At 45.1% G+C, this 17,631-nt stretch overlaps 1 protein-coding gene across 5 annotated transcripts in view; it reads right to left on the reverse strand.

Annotated features, from left to right (window-relative positions):
• ESRRB (estrogen related receptor beta) overlaps positions 1-17,631 on the reverse strand; it is a 176,894-nt gene that overhangs the window by 126,804 nt on the left and 32,459 nt on the right. The window contains exon 3 of one of the 5 annotated variants that reach the window (XM_019518767.1): positions 9,266-9,268. The exons of the other annotated variants lie outside the window; for them this stretch is intronic. The gene's annotated coding sequence lies outside the window, so the exon portion shown is untranslated. The remainder of the gene's footprint in view (positions 1-9,265; positions 9,269-17,631) is intronic. 5 annotated transcript variants of the gene reach the window in all.

Raw genomic sequence — 17,631 nt, forward strand, 5'->3', positions numbered from 1 at the left:
GAATGAATCAAAAGATCATTAGCTTACGTGCTGTTAGGGATGCATGTTAACCATTCCAATGGAGAATGGCAAAAACTGAAATGCCCTGCGGCTAGCACTGTTGAGAGAATGGGCTGGGTAGGGAAGAAGAAGAGAAGTTTTTGTGTTTCATAGTTTCTGACTGGGATGGAGGGGGACAATCAGGATGCTCCCCACCACCCTTCCCTGAAGGATGAGTGAGAGCATTGCAGCTTCATAGACAGCAGGACTCCAGTATTACAATGGAACAAAAATGGTGCCTCTGGGGGCTAAGCTGGTTCCCAGAACAGGTATCGCGGTTTTGACTGCTTTATGAGAATTAGCAGAAAAAAAAAACCAATTAGGAAGAAATGGCCTGCTCAGAGTTCCCTTTCAACTCCACTTGGGCCCTGATCCTAAGGAAGGTGGAAAAGTCTGAAGATCACCCTTCAGCTTGTTTAAACTGTTGTCTGTGCATTAAGGCCATGGATTTGCCTTCACCCATCCACTCTCCCCTGAAATCCTAAGAAATCACTCACCATAAAGAGGTACAGGGGCTCGTATCAGGTCACCAAACCTGCAGTCCCAGGCTAACCTTTGTAAACAACACACCAAGTAATATGGAACAAAACAGTTGATGAGATGCCAAGACACCAGATGCCCAGACAGCTGAGGACAGGTACAACTTGAAACAAGATGTCCCCATCCCAAGTCATCTACCCACACCTGCTTCATAAGTGCTGTAACTGCAAACAAGAAACTATAAATGCTCTGGTTAGAGTCACAAATGGTATAAGACAAGCTTCCTTCCAGCAGATTTGACAGTGAATCCCTTTCCACACCAGCACCCCCCACACCCCATTATTCAATATCTGTATCTGTCAAAATACCTAGATACCAAATCAGTTGCTCTGCCACCTTGTATTCTATTGTTGAAATGCCTCCTAGCCACATAACGTCACTATGACCCTAGTGCTGTACCCCCATGGGGAGGGGTTGTAATGTGGGCAACATTTCATCCACAGCTGGGTTAAGTCCAGCACACTAGTTGAACTTGTTAGATAAAAACAAATAGGAAACTCAGCCTGTGCTTGTTACAGATACTCACTTGAACCCACCTGGCTGACTGCCCTCTCCGCTTTTTGAAGCGTTTTAAAATTATGAGCCCTTGAAGTTGTGGCATAGTGTGGGACAGAAGCCAAGGATGTCAGCAATCAAGTCCCTATCGTAAGTGAGATAAGGGACTTCACTACAAGCCCCAATGCCACTCTTGTTGTTCCTTAAGAAGAGTCATGTTTAACCTCAATAATATTAAAATGACACCTGAATCCAGTGTATTTTAAGTTTAGTCTCAGTGCTATAACCTCCCAGCAGCATCCTTGCTTCCTGGCCTCCTCAGTGCTTCCCAGGCAATGGCCCATTTTTGCTCTTCTAGTTTATTTTCATAAATGACTTGGGGTTTTTTTGGAAGATATTAACTCTTTGTGGCTTTATTCTAGTGATGAGTAAGCACTGTTAACTCCTTCCTTCTGCTCCTCTACTGAACCCACTGTGCTTCCATCAAATATTAATGTTCAGCTGAAATCTATAGGCTCTGTCTAAGCATTTATAACCAGCTTATCAAACCTGCACTGTTCTGTTACTCATATATTCAGCAACTCAGCAGGGATGGATGAGCTACCTACTGAGAGTGAGGGGCCACAAGGTGCCACTACAACACCCCTGGAAACCACTGCAACAGTGGTTTCATGTGACTGCAAAGCCAGACAATGAGCAGGATGTAAGGGCAGTAGCAAGAGGAAAAGGATTTGTCAGGTCATGTGGAACTTCCTCAAATCGACAGTTCTGCAAACTAGACATACAAGCGTGACTTGGAGATCCTGACTGCAGATCAGGTGAAAGATCCCAAGCTCTTGTCCAGCAAGAACCCTGCACTTCACACTGGCAATACTCATTTCATAGGAAGAGGCATTAAACAATTATTAACCAAGTAGAGCAGTTTAAAAAGAAAAAAACAACAGTTTTGGTCCTCAGCCACAATAGCATGGAAACCAACCACCAACCAGAGCACAGCATTTGCTCATTCTAGTTTATAGTCAGCTATGTGGCAGCTGCATTCTACCCAGATGCACTGGCAGTGTTTTGCAGAACAACCACAGGGAGGTATTTCATTCTGCCAGAAGCACAACACACAGTCATACTAAACAGCCCAGCAAGTAAGCTGTATCAGAACATGCTAGCACATGCAGCAGAACAGCAGGTGGACTTACCTGCACAGACAAAACTGGGACGTTGGCCGTGCAGCACACACATCTGACCTGAATGCACCATAGACATTGTTTTTATGATACTGCAGCTACACACAGGGCTTCTCTGGACTGGGCTGGACATTCTTTGGAACAAGGATAATTTATTCCCAAGTATTATATTATGTACATGCATGCATGTACTACACAAATACTAATACAGGGTATTAGTAATAGCTGCTTTCGGGGTCAGCTAACAAACGCCTATTAGGGGCATTTCACTGAACAAGTCAACTGACTGCCATTTTTGTTGTCTAGTGTTAGAAGAGAAAGGACTGACAGGCTGGAAGCTAATTAATTCTCAAATCTCTACTTAATGACTGAATGGCCTCAACCAAGTCCTTTAACCTCTCAGTGCTCCTATGTTAGATCACCACAAGGGTTTATTCATGGGTATTTATGAGGTTCTAAGTGAGCCTTAGATGTGCCCTAGAGGCTTTCAAGCAAAGGGTGATAAGCTAAATGCTGCAATTCCCAGGAGAGAAAGACCCTGCACCATTCCTGTGCTCTGCACTTCTTGGATGCTGCTGGCCTAAGCCAGGGAGCCACTGTTCCTGGACCCATCTTCTTATAGGTTGTATCTGTAGGTAAATCTGTAGCTCTGCTCACTGAATTCAAACAGGAATACTAAAAACACAGAGGCAAAAAGGAGTGAGTGAAGAGGAAAGGAATGATATCCACCAGCAGCTCTCAGGATATGAAAGGCATCCAGTAGAAAACCAAGCACTGGGCATGGTTAGCAGAAGCACTCTTCAGTATGGAATTAAAGGAAGTTAGGTTGGAAGATACAGGCAGGGTCTAATAGCTGTGAAAGGGTTAATTCCCATTCCCCAGAGCAGTAGGTCCCAACCATCGAGACAAGATCCTTAAAAAACAAACAAACAACCCACATCTCCCCAAAGAGGCACATGCTCTTCCAGGAGAAAAAGCAGCTGGTCATCAGAGGAAGGTGAAATTGGTTTAAAAGCCATTTAAAAAGCCAACCCAAGCACCCAGGAGTATTCGTTGCTCCTTGAACTGATCTGCAAAGACAGAGAGGATTATTTATTTATGAACTTCCTTTCCACCCAGGGATGGACATCTCTGCAGGGGTAGTTTTGGAAGGAGCAAGGAAGAGGAAGACAGGTACTACTTGGAATCCTCTAGAGCCAGCCCTAGGCGAAGGTCTCAGGAAAATTAAATGCAATTTGCACCCATGTGACATCAATCATGCAAGAGTTCCAGTAAGAGCAGGAAAAGCCACTGAGAGCATCCGCAGGCCTCCAGAGAGATGGAACTGAGGGGGCTCCAGGCACCCACCCTGCCTAGCAAGTTTTGAATACCTTTCAGGGAGGTCTCTACAGAACATTGGTGCTAGAGTATGAGGGCACTTCTCTCTGCTTGCGGTTGAACTGCTTCCCTTTAAACATAGATCAAGCATCTCCAGGGACCTGACAAGCATTTAACAGACTTGACTGATGGAGAGAACTCCAGTGAAAGAACTGAGACTTGAATATACCAACAGATACCCTCAGATCAGTTATTGTAGCTGATAAAAATAACCCAGGGAGCCAGAGGCTTTCAGATCCTACTGCGAAGGTGGGTCAGGTTCTCACCTATCCCTATATTACAGGTAACACCCTTGATAAGAGACAAGATTGCTCAAGAGGGAATGTGTAGATGCAAAAAGGTAAAATAAAGAGCAGGTATTTTATTTGTCACGAAGACTTGGACATCCCTGATGAAGCAGCAGATGAAGAGGAGCTACTCAGAAGCAGGAAGGTCCCACTGGTAACAGCACTAGCATCTTCCCTTTTAAAAAAGAGAAATCCTTGCAGTAACCCAGTTCTGATGACACCAGCAGTCATACAGGCACAGCTTCCTCATGTTGATCTGGCACTTACACCATGCACGGAGTCGCTGTGGACACAGCACCACTGTGGCTTTGAGCAATTGAACAACCTGGGTTTTTTCACCACTGGAAGACAACACAGCTCTATGTCTGGGCTTGGGTAGCCAGGTTCCTACACCTGTACACAGAGGGTGGGACACTCTGTCCTGTCATGATTTATGGCCACATGTAATTTGTCAGTGAGGAAATGCCAAGCCACTCTGAAAGAAGAGCTGGAGGGAGGGCTGTAAACTATTGCTTCAAATGCATCTGGCAGCCACGTAGTGAGGGCTAGCGAGCTCCTTTTTTTCAATCTTCTGCTCAACCAAATTCTTTCTGTGCTTTTCCCCAGATGCAACATTTTCCTCCATGAACCATTAAATAATGTAGTGGAGGGCTCTTTAGGAGCCACTGGATCTCATTCCAGAGGTGACTGCACTTCAATGCTACACAGAATCATCTCAATAGTTTGTAGAGTGTTTTGGGATCTTTTGACAAGGAAAGCACTAAAGGAACAAGATGTTATCATCATCAGACCTGACAACATGAGGTGGTCTCAGAAAATCTGATGGGCTGAGAGCAAGACAGCAAGATGGCCTCGGAGAACCTGGTCACTCCCAGGGTATGTTTATACCACAGAAGGTGGGGCTATGCTGACACATGCTGGGCCCACTCCACATGCACACTACCTCCTGAACTGGCAGTAGGATGGGCATGTTAATGTGGTATTGTGTGCGCACCAACAAGCTTTTCTGGAAGACTTATTCCCAGATCCCTTTGCACAGCAATCTCAAGAAAATTATTTTGTGACCCTCCCAAAATGTGAAAGGGGAAGAGGAGGCCAATCGATCAAGCCCCTCGCCCAGAAGCTACCTGCAGTGATACCAGTCCTATCTATACTCTCTGTTTGCTACCCAGGGGGCGTGTCTATATGCACAAGTTTAGGTGCACATAAAAGCACATTAGCCTAATGTGCATTAAGGCAATTCAGGCATGCATCTATACATCTACATCTATACATCTACACATGAACATGCTAAGGCACATTAACACAGGTGTGCAGACTGACTTGGGACTAAAGTTAGTCTCAAGTCAATGGACACACACAGCGCTAATGCAACATAGCTCTTTGCGAAAAATTTGACACCTGCTTTACGCAGGTACCAAATTTAGGTTTGACTACCCTAAAATCACCATTTATAAAGCACATTAAGAGCATGTACGTGTAGATATGCACCCTTAATGCACCTTAAATTAGGCTAACACACATTAAATGTGCACATGTAAACACACCCAGTAAGTTCTAAAGAACTGTTTTCAAGGTCTGTGTATGAATATAGACCTAATTCCTCATGCATTGCTCATCATTAAGCTCAAAGAGCCAACTCGGCACTGGACAAGAGAGCAATACAGAGGACAGCTGTGCCCCGAGGAGGTCATAAACAGATAGTCCATTCGGCTTTGCTTTTGAGAATTCTAGTAACAAGAATCTGGCCAGTCTCATGCACTAGCACCTTGCTGTGCTGCCTGGACTACAGAAAACAGGAGGAGGATGCTTATCTAATAACCCTTCCCAGGGGAATTTTATAGAGGTTACAATTTTGGCTTTTTAGAAGCTTCACATTTGCAGAAATATGAGTCTTAAAACTATACCCAACTACATTCATTTACACACCACCAGGAAGTTTCCTCTCTCCACTGACGAGAGTGGAGACCTCTGCCCAGGAAGGCTGTAATACCAACCATCCACTGATCAGTGCAATTACCTTTTCAATGGGAGTTACTCTAAGCTATGCTCTGTTTTTCCTCTACTCTCCCAAACCCACTCTCTTGTTCTTTAAGTTTTCCCTATACAACAAAAGTACACCTGTAAAATGTATGGTATAATTTTAAATTGATTCAGGTAAGTGGTGAAAAGAGCTGTGTGAACAACTATTTCAGCTTAAACAAGACCTATTTAGGAATCAGATAAACCAGAATAAATTACTCAGTTAATATAGGAGTGTCCACCTAGGGAACTGTACTGGTTTAACTATATTCATTCAAAATATTAAACTGGTACAAGTTTCTTTTGTAGACAAAGCCTAAGCTTAAATCATTAAAAAACTAACCGATACAGGGCATTTATAAACCAACCAGCTTGTACTGATTTAACTATTGTCATAAAGCAGCCTCTACTCTGAGATTGGGGAGGGGAGAACTAATCATTGGCTCATCGTTCAGTGGGAATCATCCCATCAGGTTAAGTGCACTTGAGAAATGGTGCTTGAAAGTCAGAACCTAACCACCAAAGAGCTCAGATCTGCATTCTGCCCCGGCTAGAAAAGAAGCTTGGGTAGAAAGAACAGCACCCCCAAGATTCAGGAAATCACCCTGCTCACCAGGGACATGAGCGTGTTGGGGCCCAGCTCCCAGATGCAATCAGCAGTGACTACCAAAGTTAATTATTATAGAGGGAAAACTGAACACAGGAAGACAGGGCTCCCATCTGTGACCTGCTCCCCAGCGCAATTCACAGAGCCCAGCTATCAAGAAAAGCTTCTCAGGGAAGCTATAGCCCCTGCCAGCCTGGGGTCAGAATCCGCTCCTATCAAACAACTCTCCAGCCCAGGATGTGACTGTGGCTGGTGAAACATGTTAGCTAATGAAGATTGAATCAGACAGGCAGGCAGAGACAATCCCCTCAGCCTGTTAATCCACTTAGAGAAGGAGAAGGGAAACATGAGCTGAATTCCTGCACTCCCTGCATGGACTGTACTGGCTCTAGCCCTTGGGAGAAAGAGACTCATCTGACTTGAAACAAGGAGAGGTGTGGAATGGATACTAGTGCCTCTGGGAGAGAAGTGCAGTCCTCCCTAAGGAGAGACTGTGAGCTGGATTTCTGTGCCCATTAGGAAGCACTTGTTGGTGCAGCAGCTCCTGGGGATCAGCATTAACAGATTTGGATGTCTCTCTCCCTTGGGATGAACTATATGGAACAATGGACCAGGATGTGTGATCTGGATGACACATGGCACCTCGCATCTATCTTGCCAGGAGCAGAGAGAAGATTCTCCCAATTCCAGAAAATCTGAGGGAATGAAAAAAAAGTGCAAATTTGTTCCTTGAAATTCTATGTCCCTGCTTCTATCCCAAGAGATTGTTCCATCCTTCTCAGCTGCTTTTGCAATCACAGCAGTGACAATAGTAGTCCAAAACCTGGCTGGTAACTAATCCGATTCTCTTCGTTCACCGCAGCAGAAATCCTGCTTGCTGGAAAGCTGGCTGCCAGTCACAGCAGACACTGGATTATCCTTGACCACTAGAGGGCGCTCCACATCTCAAAGACAGAGTCAATGTCACAGAGCCGACTCTCGTGTCACGGATTCACTGAGACAGTTAAAAGAATCTTTATTTCCAGCAGTTGTGGAATCTGAGCAGAGAAAAATTAGAAGATTAATAATAAATAATAATAAATGAATCCAATCCTGTGCCTCTCCCCTCCCCCAGCTCAGCCCCCGCATAAGGTAAAGTCCTTTGTCCCATTTGTCCTCTGCGTCCTGCTCAGTCAGGTGATTTCCTCAGAGCGGAGGTTAAATCACTTATTCTTTTCCCCTAGATCCTGGATCCAGAGCAGCAAACAAACATTTTCCGCTTGACAGACCGGTGAAGAGCCAGACCTCTGATGAGGGGGAGCTCCTGAAGTCACGCTTGCTGGGCCATTGCAGGCTCTGGTCGCATGCAGATTCCACAGTGCCCAGCGTCATGCCCTCACTGCCACAGGGGTCTGGATGGAAGCAAGGGAAAGTGCCATCCCTTGCACTTATTTAACGGGCTTATTCTACCCGTGCTGACCCAAGCTATTGTTTCCAGAAGCAGGGTGATCTTTGCAGGGAGATGGCCAAGGACGATAATTTCAAATAAATGTGCCCAAGGCTGTGGGTACTGAAAGCAAAGCCAGATTTGTAAAACAACCTATATGCACTGTATGGAAACAACTGCATTTTGTACCTATACCTGTATGACTATTCCGCCCTTGCTGTCACTCCCAGTTCAGTCGCTTGCTTCTGAAAGCGCGAGACGTGTAGGAACTAAGCAGAGTCTAGCAATTAGAGATGGCACTGGGAGCTAAGTCTCCAGAACAAGCCAAATCCTTTCTTTGTGCCTCAGTTTCCCCCTGCCTGTAAAATGGAGCTAATAATACTTCATGCTGTGAAGCACCAGGGATGTGGATTGAATGGTAAGGTTTGTTCAGCACCTAGAGATTCATAAATGAAAACCTGAGCGTAGGACTTTCAGACTTACAGCCCACAGGCCAAATCTGGCCTGCAAAGCCATTTCCCCTGGCCCACAGGGCTCCTGGTGGGCTGCCAAATTTGGGGGTGGGGTCTGCTGAAATCAGGGGTACAGGGCCATGTTACAGATGGCCTTCAGCAGCAGGGAGGCAAGTGATGACTGCTAACAGCAGTTGTTCTGCAGCCGCCTGCCCTGCTGCCTGGCTCCAGCCCACTAGGAGCCCAGTAGGTTGGATCCGGCCTGGAGTGTAGGGCGGTTTTGACACCTCTACCCTAGAGAACGGCAAGAAATTCTGGATAAGAGCCCAGGCCTTGCTCTGTTGAAATCAGTGGAGCTGCACTGATTTATACCAGCTGAGGATGTGGCCCTAGGTTATTTTAATGGTCAGGTGTTTGTACCTCCCCAGGGGAAGTGTAGACTTCAGTCACGTGTGGCTGGTGACTCCCACCTGAGGGCACTCATTTGTTTTCACTTCTATCCGTTCACACATATAAAGGATATTTTTGCTAATTATTCCCCCATGCCTCTGTCCATTAGTGCCAGACCCCTCCCTGCAGGAACATTCCCTAGAGCTCCTGGACACTTTGGTACCAGTATTTCCTATCCCATTCAGTCCACACCTTGGGTTTGTCCATGCTGGGACGCTCAAGAAAATTAACCTGAATTAAGGAGGACAAGTCATTCAAAATTAAGAAAGGTTTAATTTGATTAAGCTTAATTCATTTCTAAAACGAATGACAGTGACCCACAGCACATGCTGGGACTAGCATTAACTAGTTAATGTTAAGAAGTGTCAACAGATCTGGAGAAGGAAGACCATCTAGTTTTAAAGGTATGTACTTTGGCTTAACTTTTCACTTTAAAGCAGTGGTTCCCAAACTGTGGGTCATGGCCCCAAATGTGGTTGCAACATCAGTGGATGAGGTAATGGGGGTGAGGGGCTGTGGCTTAGGAGTGAGGGGCTATGCTGAGGAAATGGGGCCATAAATGGGGTCATGCTGAGGAAGTTTGGGAAGCACTGCTTTAAAGGCACTTGAAATCTAACAGGCTCTTATCCTGATTAAATTATAACACAATCTAAGTTATAGCCAAGACAGTAAGTGATGCAGGTAGTGAGGGCAGAAAGGGGAATGTGCTTTATGAAAGGTGCCTACAACATCTACAGTGGCTAGTGCTTCCGAAATAAAATGAGGGACACGTTGAAACACTGATATTTTCTGCTTGCAATAGTTCTGCTTACTACATTTGATGCAACATTCACCACTGGAAATAAGCACCATGGTACAGGTAAAGGCTAGAATCATGCATGTGATTATCAGCACTGTAGGAGTGCTTTAATCCATAGATTCATACCACCCACGCTATCATTGTTACAATGCACGATATTTAAAAACACATCTCTGAATATGTGTATCATCAGTTAGCAAAGATGCAATTATCCAAAGGTAGGCAACATGAGCATTAAATGGCTGTGTCCTCTGTCCAGAAACTTCATGTTTGCTAAGCTTTTCTCCCTCTCACAGTAAAGGCTTTTTAGGTCACATTTTCATAGATCTCAGTGACATTCTTCTATCTTGCATTGCTGCAGACAGCAAGAACTTGAGGTTTTTTGCTAGTTTTTTTTTAAATAAACCAGGGATAAGGGCTTACTTGCACCTCCTGTAAGTCACTAATTGAAAGTAACTTTCTAAGGGAAGTAGCAATTATTTTGCATGCAGCCAAATGATGGACCAGCTTTATCCAAATTAGTAGTTTAGTAGTTGTGGTAGTACCTCAGTGGATCTTCTTGCAAAGTAAAAATTCTACTCCCTAGAAAGGTAATACAGTTTGGCCACATGGAAATAGCTGATATGCAACTACAAGAAACTACATATACTCTAACAGGGCAGACTGGAAGCAACATGATTTTAAGGGATGTGAGCACCTAATGTCTCAGACCCAATGTTGTGCTTCTACTCACAAAAAGAATAACGTAAGTTGAAGGCATAAGGAAGACTGCAAAGTCAAAAGTTAGCATGCAAGTTACTTGTGAAACCTTAATTCACTCTCCTTGTCTCTAGGCAGTAAGTTACAGGCTGTAACTACATGGTCATATAGTATTTTGTTCCATAGTACCATCCCTCATTAAGTGAACAGAACAGAGTCTGCTTCCATAATTCAATATTTTGCTTTTGTTTGTTGTTGATCCACGTGTGGCCCCAGCCTTTATTTATTGCACACTATTCAAATGTTGCTCTGAAGATAAGATTTAATTTTCTCACGGGCTTTATTACTGTAATATTGGTGCACTTCACAAAGGTTAGCAGATTTATTTTCACAGCTCCTCTGTGAGAAGGGATGGCATTATCACCAATTTACAAAGGGGGAACTGAGGCACACAGAGAATAACATAAAAGGTTTCCACTAGTTTTGGGTATACAGTTTGAGACACTAGAATCTAACTTTTCAGCATGTATACTACCATACCATTCAAGGTACAGCCCCCTTTTACTTCACTGGCAGCTACAAGCACTTATCATTTCTATAAACCAGGCCCCATGGCATCAGGTTGAGCACTCAAATGAGAACACACATAATGAAGAAAGTGAAAAGTTAAGCCAAATTGACCAGCCTCATATAAGAATCCAACTCTCTAGGACAGTCTTACCCATAAAACCCTCACTTTCTCTACCTGACGCCTCCTGCCTCATTCACTATATCCTTCCAGCCACTGCAACCCATGAGACAGTTTTCCTCATTGATTCATCCCCAACGCAGGTCCATTTTGTGCCCTGAGACAGGGTCCTGTAGTAGAAGCAGTTTACAACGACATAGTTAAAAGCTACATCATATTGCACACACAGAGCAGCCTTAATCTTATTTCCCATCTTCTTCACCATGCAGTCTTAAAAATGTTATTTTAACATAGAAAATTATGCCACAAACACCTACATTTTCAAAATCTGAACAAATAAATCCCAGCAGGTAGCATCTTCCTGACACCTACACTGGAAGGCTAGAACTTTTTGATACATCACATGACTTCTGCTGCTTAAACTAATAGGTAAGAGAGCACAGCTGTCATCCTCTAAGCCTAAGCAGACCAGAAGTAGAGGGGGATGGGGCACTTGCTACGGGGTTTGCAGGAACTGCTGACATAAGAGGCACAGTGAGATCTGAGAACCATGGAAGGAAGCACCTCTTAATGAGCAGAGCCTCCTCTTATTCCAAAGGTGGCCCCTTTCTTTACATTCCTTGCAAACTGGACCCAGCTCACACTTGTCTTTTCCCCATTTCTGGTTCCTCATTCCAGTAGCATGTTCCTTCCTCCAGTATTCCCAGTCCCACTCCCAGTCTCCTTGCCAAGCAAGAGTTAGTCCCCCGCCCCCCAGACTTTTGGTTTAATTCTCCCTCCACATTCACAGTCCCAGCCTCCTTGTTCAGCTATTCCCCATAACTTCCTCATCCCTGAGTTCCTTACCTGACTCTAACCTTGCCTGGCTCAAGCTTATCTAACTTTATCCCAACTACATAGGCAGTACAATAAAAGGTATCCTAAGAAATCCTTGTGTCTGTCATTATTTCTGGACCATCATGACTGCAACATCGCTCTGCACTACCATGCTTACCCAGGCAGGTTTCATCTCCCCACTTCCTCCCCCTCTCCACCAAACATACCAGTTCCCAATCCGAGTTTCTCACTCTCTCTTCTTATCAGCCTCTGGCCCCAGTTTCTGTCCTCCTAGGTCTTTATCCTTATCTACTCCCTTGTGTAACCCCCCTTCACCCACCTCCTCCAGGCTGGTTCTTGCCATCTCTGCATTCAAACTAGGCAACTTGGTTCTCCATGCTGCCTCGCCTCAGCAGGGCCAGGGGTCATGGGCAGCACAAGAAACAAGCTCCCCTGGCTCTTGGCTCAGGTGCCTGGACCCAGACCCCACACAGTCCACAGCAGTCCAGACCTGCAATTGCAAGGGAAGATCTGCTCAACCCCTGTAAAGCCTGCCCAGTAAAGACAGAGTCTCTGAGAAAAGTAGCTGGCAAAGTCTCAGGGGTCTCTACCAAACCCCTAGAAGCTAGGATTTGTTCAAACGTGGTTGGCTTTTCACAGGAATAGCAAAATGCACATCTATAACACAATAGACCCCCCTCCCCGCAATGGCATACCTGTTCCAAAACCTGAGGGTCTTTACAGCTCAAAGTAAAGGTCACCAGAATTTTTAAAGATGGCCAAAATATATTTTCCCTACTTTATTTTTGGAAATAATTGAACCATATTTTCAGTCTGAAACATAGAGAAGTTCAGCCCAAACAGTTAACATTCAATAAATATATAAACAACAGAAAACAAGGTTTTATGAAAAGTAATGTGAAACCTTGGGAATAGATGATACTGCCAGCCTCACCTATAAGAGCAACCTGGGACAAAAATTAGGACAGTTGCAACTGAAGGTATAGCAGCTACATGATTTAAACTAGAGAGCGATGCTGTTCTTAGCAAGGCCTGGCCATACCTAGATTTGGACTGAAGACCTCAGAGGAAAAAAAGAGAAATACTTAAAACAAGCATCCTTTATGTATTACATGATAGTTTATGGGTTCCAATAATTATTTGATAGAAATATTTAAAGTTAGATCCCTGTACATCTCTCAGGCTCACATTGAAATATGTAACCCTACAGACTTTTACATACAACATGTCTGTGATCTAGCTGTTTGCCTGCTCAGCAAAAAACATAACAATAAAAAACAGACCAAGCCACCAAGCCTATGGTACCACCAGGCCTAAGAAGCCAAACCTATCATTTGAAGACCTGTAGCCTTCACAAATGCCAGGCATAGGAGAAGTGGCAACCAACAGGACCAGCTTGTGAGAGATGATGCAGACTCCCCTTTCTTACTATACACAATCCTACTTTTCTGAAATGCACAAGGCCCCCCATTCAATTGCCAGCTGCAACAGACTCCTCACACAAGGGTAAGCCTGCCACTGATGTTTACTCACCTGCCACCGTCTCTGTATTCTGCACACTACCATAGGAAGGCCTTGCAATTTTGTTTATCTCTGCCCGAGTACACTTCTCTATTAACCATGTTTGTTATAGACACAGGGGAGATGGTGGCCCATCCCAAAACAATACTCTTGGGATCAACAGTCTCCTGCTTTTTCATAAGCTAGAGTTGAAATGTTGGGAAACTTTCCCAGAAAGCCTTGTTGGCACTTCCTGGGGGAATCAATTTGATTGTCTATTATTTGTATTGCAATGGTGCCTAGAGCAGCTGCAACATCCTCTGCAGCCTGGGCAGAGGACAAATAGAAAGGCCCGAAATCCCAACTGCCAGAGCTGTGCCTTCAGCCCAAGGCCATCCTTCCCATCTGATGAGTGGTGAAGGCCTTCCAGCATTCACATCAAATGCTGCTCCCAGGAAACAAAGGTGTATGCACCCGTACGCACAGCACATGTGGGAAAGACCATGCACAAAGGGGCAGGGATAAAGTGGCTGGAGAAGTCTTAATTGAATTCCCTGACCTTCATGCAATTTAGGTCTAGATAACATTATTGTGATAATACAGATTTGCTTTTACTGTTATAAGGTCCGTGCTGCTCTTAGGCAAGCCAGTGCCTGTTTCATGCAGCCAGAAAACAAGGGTCTCATCTCTCTCTGATAAAGGCTGTGGGAGGGAAAGGAGAGCTCTGACAGAGGTGCATGCAACCGCTCTGTACTGTGTGTTTGCACAAGTGCGTGAGAGTGTATCCCTGGGTGATGTTATTCACAGGCCCTGGTCGACAGTAAATAAGACAGTGGAGCTTGATTCATGAGGGATGACAGGAAATCTATAGTGTGTGGGCTCTATAATCTGCTCGCTACTGCGTAGCAAAATGAAAGAACAACAGTCCAATTACTGAGTCCTTGCTGATCCTGGGCACATCCTTCAGATCTTGCTCTGGTCTGCACAGATCAGCTGGAGTCTATCAGGGCCAAGGCGAAGGCTGCCCTGGCCCTGACCACCCTCCACGCTGGGAAAAGCAGCTGTATTTTGATCTCTGGGAGCCAGAGGGCTGCCTTGTATTGGATCCAAATGGAGCTGAGCCTGTGGCATGGCTTTCAGAACAAGCAGCTGGCTGGAGGGAGTACAATTCAGCCAAGCGTCTCGTGTCACTAAATGGTGCCTTGGGCAGACAACCGTTCAGTCATTCTAGGTTCAACATTGTGCTGTCCTGTATGTGCTGGCCTCAAACCGTTGGGCTGGCTCAGTTGCACAAAAGATGAATCAGGCTCAGCACTTTGGAGCTGGGAGATCTAGAGATGCTCACACCAAGCAGACATACTAGGCCCTGAGACAAACACAAGCAAATCAGGATATAATTGGAAGAGCACAGTTCAGGAGATCCCTGCATAACTAAATCATGGGTTGACTACAAACTCTGTCCACAAAGGCCTCCCAGAATTAGAGAAAAATAACAGCTGGAAGGAAAGGGGGATTCAGGGGCCAGAGAGAAAAAGGATGTTTGCAGATCAGATTTCAAAACAGATGGGAAGCAGACAGAACAGAGCTGCAAGGACCCTGTTCTAGATGTCAGCAGCTGCACAGGAGCATGGCCTCCCACCAGCAGTGGGTGGGCAGAGAGAGCGTGAAGAGTGTCAGAGAAGAAGTTTGCTTCTGTTTCTAGTCTGAAGTAAAGAGGAGAGGCTGCAAAGTCTGACAGGAGAATTTACGAACAGAGAATGTAGTTTTGCTCTAAATCCGCAAATGAACATGGAGCCAGCAGAGCCATCTGAGGCAGGGAGGGTGCATGCTCAACATCGTATCATCAGTGCACATGTTGGGGTAGATGGCACAGCCAAAAGGAGAATGCTCACCTCTCTCACTTCCGTCCAGTCTAACTTTAACTCACCCTTCCCACTGTCCATGACCCTCCTTCATTTCATGCCTTCCCACACATCTCCCCCCTCAGGCAGCAATCATAATGGGACCAGAGGGCAGCTTCCTCGCCCTGGCAAGCGGCCACAGTTTCCACCACTTAGAAAGGCCTTCTCCATCGCCGAGTGGATCCCGTGGGGGCTGCTGTCCTTCCCCTGCCTCCCCCTTCACCCATGCCCGCCACTCTCCTCCCCACCCCTTGTTATCTGTCAGTAAACAGTAATTAAAGATGTGGTCTGCTTGATAACGCTCCCACCCGCCCTCACATGGTGCTGCCCTCTCGGACGTGTCTAATTAAAATCCTGATGAGAAGATGAAGAAATCCCAGCAGCCGTGAGTCTGCTGACTCTCCCTGTGCTCAGCCTCTTCATTACTGACGACGAGGCAGAGAGATATAAAGGACCCCAGGAAACGCTCCGACAGACCAATCGATACGGTCTTTTGTGGGACGTGACGGACCACTCCGGACTGCCTATTTAACTGCAGAGATAATGACAATGCCGGAGCGTGGCTCTCTGCATAGGGCTGACAGGGCAAGCCCCCTCACTAATGTTGTTAAACTGCTGCACCCAGGAACAGGGTCCAGGACTCCCGCAGGTCAGCAGCCCTTGGACTACTTAGTGAATTCACCCAAGTCAGAAGAGCTGGTCACCAGCACCTCCTATGCTAGCCCTAATCAAGATCATTGCCCACAATATTAGGGCACTGAAATGTCTTTAAGCTTTCTAACTGTACATGCACAAATAATCTATGCGAAGGGCACACATGCCTAAGTGCACATGCATAAGCATGTGAGCACAAGCGTGTGCGCAGAAATGTGAAAACACAGAAAGATGCATGTGCACATCCCTCAACCATACACCATGCAATGTTTTCATTCAATAATGCATTTGTTTGCATTTCAATGTTTACCCTTTCATTCTATGCATTTGTACTCACCTCAGACCACTTTGCATAGGGTAATATTTTAAAATCAAATGAAATGACAGTTTCTATGAGAAACACTACAGGAGGGGAGCTTTTGCAACCCCACACCTCTGCACACATTCCACATCATGCAAAGTTTTCACTGGAAAAATTAACTTATATGCTCAAACATTTCTTGAACCAAATGAAGTGTTTAGCAAAAACTGTTCCTGGTTTAAGACCTTAAGGAAGCATGAAAAAGTGTAAATCCAGAGTTGATTCATATTTTCTTATCTAAACCCAGTGTATATAATGATTTCCATGGGCAGTTTTGCATGCAAATATATGCACAAGTGCACTGTGACAACGGAATAGCTACTTGCACACTTGGGTATCTTTGCTCACAAGTGTAAGCTTGCGACTTATGTCTGAGAGGGAGATGTGTACTCACTGTGTGGTGCCCATGTAGGAACCTGAGTGCTTTCATTTGAGAGTTGCATTTCTTTCCTGACTCCTGTCAAATAACTGATACCCTCTGGGTGGCTGCCTCTTGTGATTTTATACAAATTTTGAAAAACTTGGTGTTTTTCTTCCTACCTGTACTCCTGGGTTTATGTAAGAACTCAGCTATTTAAAGGTAAATTTTTCTAGATTTCCTAGTTGTTCAGAAAAGCTTGAAAATATATTTTCTATACACTTAAAAACTGGAAGACAAATAAAATGGTCTAAAACCCCACAACCACCATGGTGAGTCTTGAATGCCTGGAGTGGGCAATATCATACGTTTCCTTATTCCACTCCACACAGGTCCACCAATACACCTCACTCCTGAGCAGACACATGGTGTTCTAGCTATTTCAGGCCTGGTCGTATCCTGAACAGGGACTGCAAAATAAGTGAGCCTAGTACTGATCTAATGCAGAATATAACAAGAGAAAAACCCAGACCAACATAGCATGTCACAAATATTGGTCACTACCAATGGCAACAGGATTTGGGTGCAAAGTCACCCAGTGGTCTTAGAGGGAACAGGACAGGAGCACTAGAACTCTAGAGTCTGGTGGAAAAAGAGAGGCAAGCCTATGGGGAGCACTGGCACGGACTGTGGAAAGGCTCACAAGTACTCCAGACTTAGCCTCCTCCAACAGAAGGGACTGCAAGACATGAGGCAAAGGCATGGGCTGTGCTGAGCCCTCTGTGAAGTCCCAGCCTGTCCTGGTACCTGTGCTTGATGGAATGACACATTGCTGCAGCAGCTAATAAATAGAAGTAATTTGATTAGCTTTCCCTAACTAGCGATAAGATCCTGACAAACCCTTTTGAATGCGTTTCTGGAGCAGGATGAAATTGTTTCATTTGGAGAGCAGGGCCCC

The sequence above is a fragment of the Gavialis gangeticus genome, unplaced genomic scaffold (genome assembly GCF_001723915.1).
Source record: "Gavialis gangeticus isolate Ggan-Ray unplaced genomic scaffold, GavGan_comp1, whole genome shotgun sequence".
Taxonomy (NCBI): domain Eukaryota; kingdom Metazoa; phylum Chordata; order Crocodylia; family Gavialidae; genus Gavialis; species Gavialis gangeticus.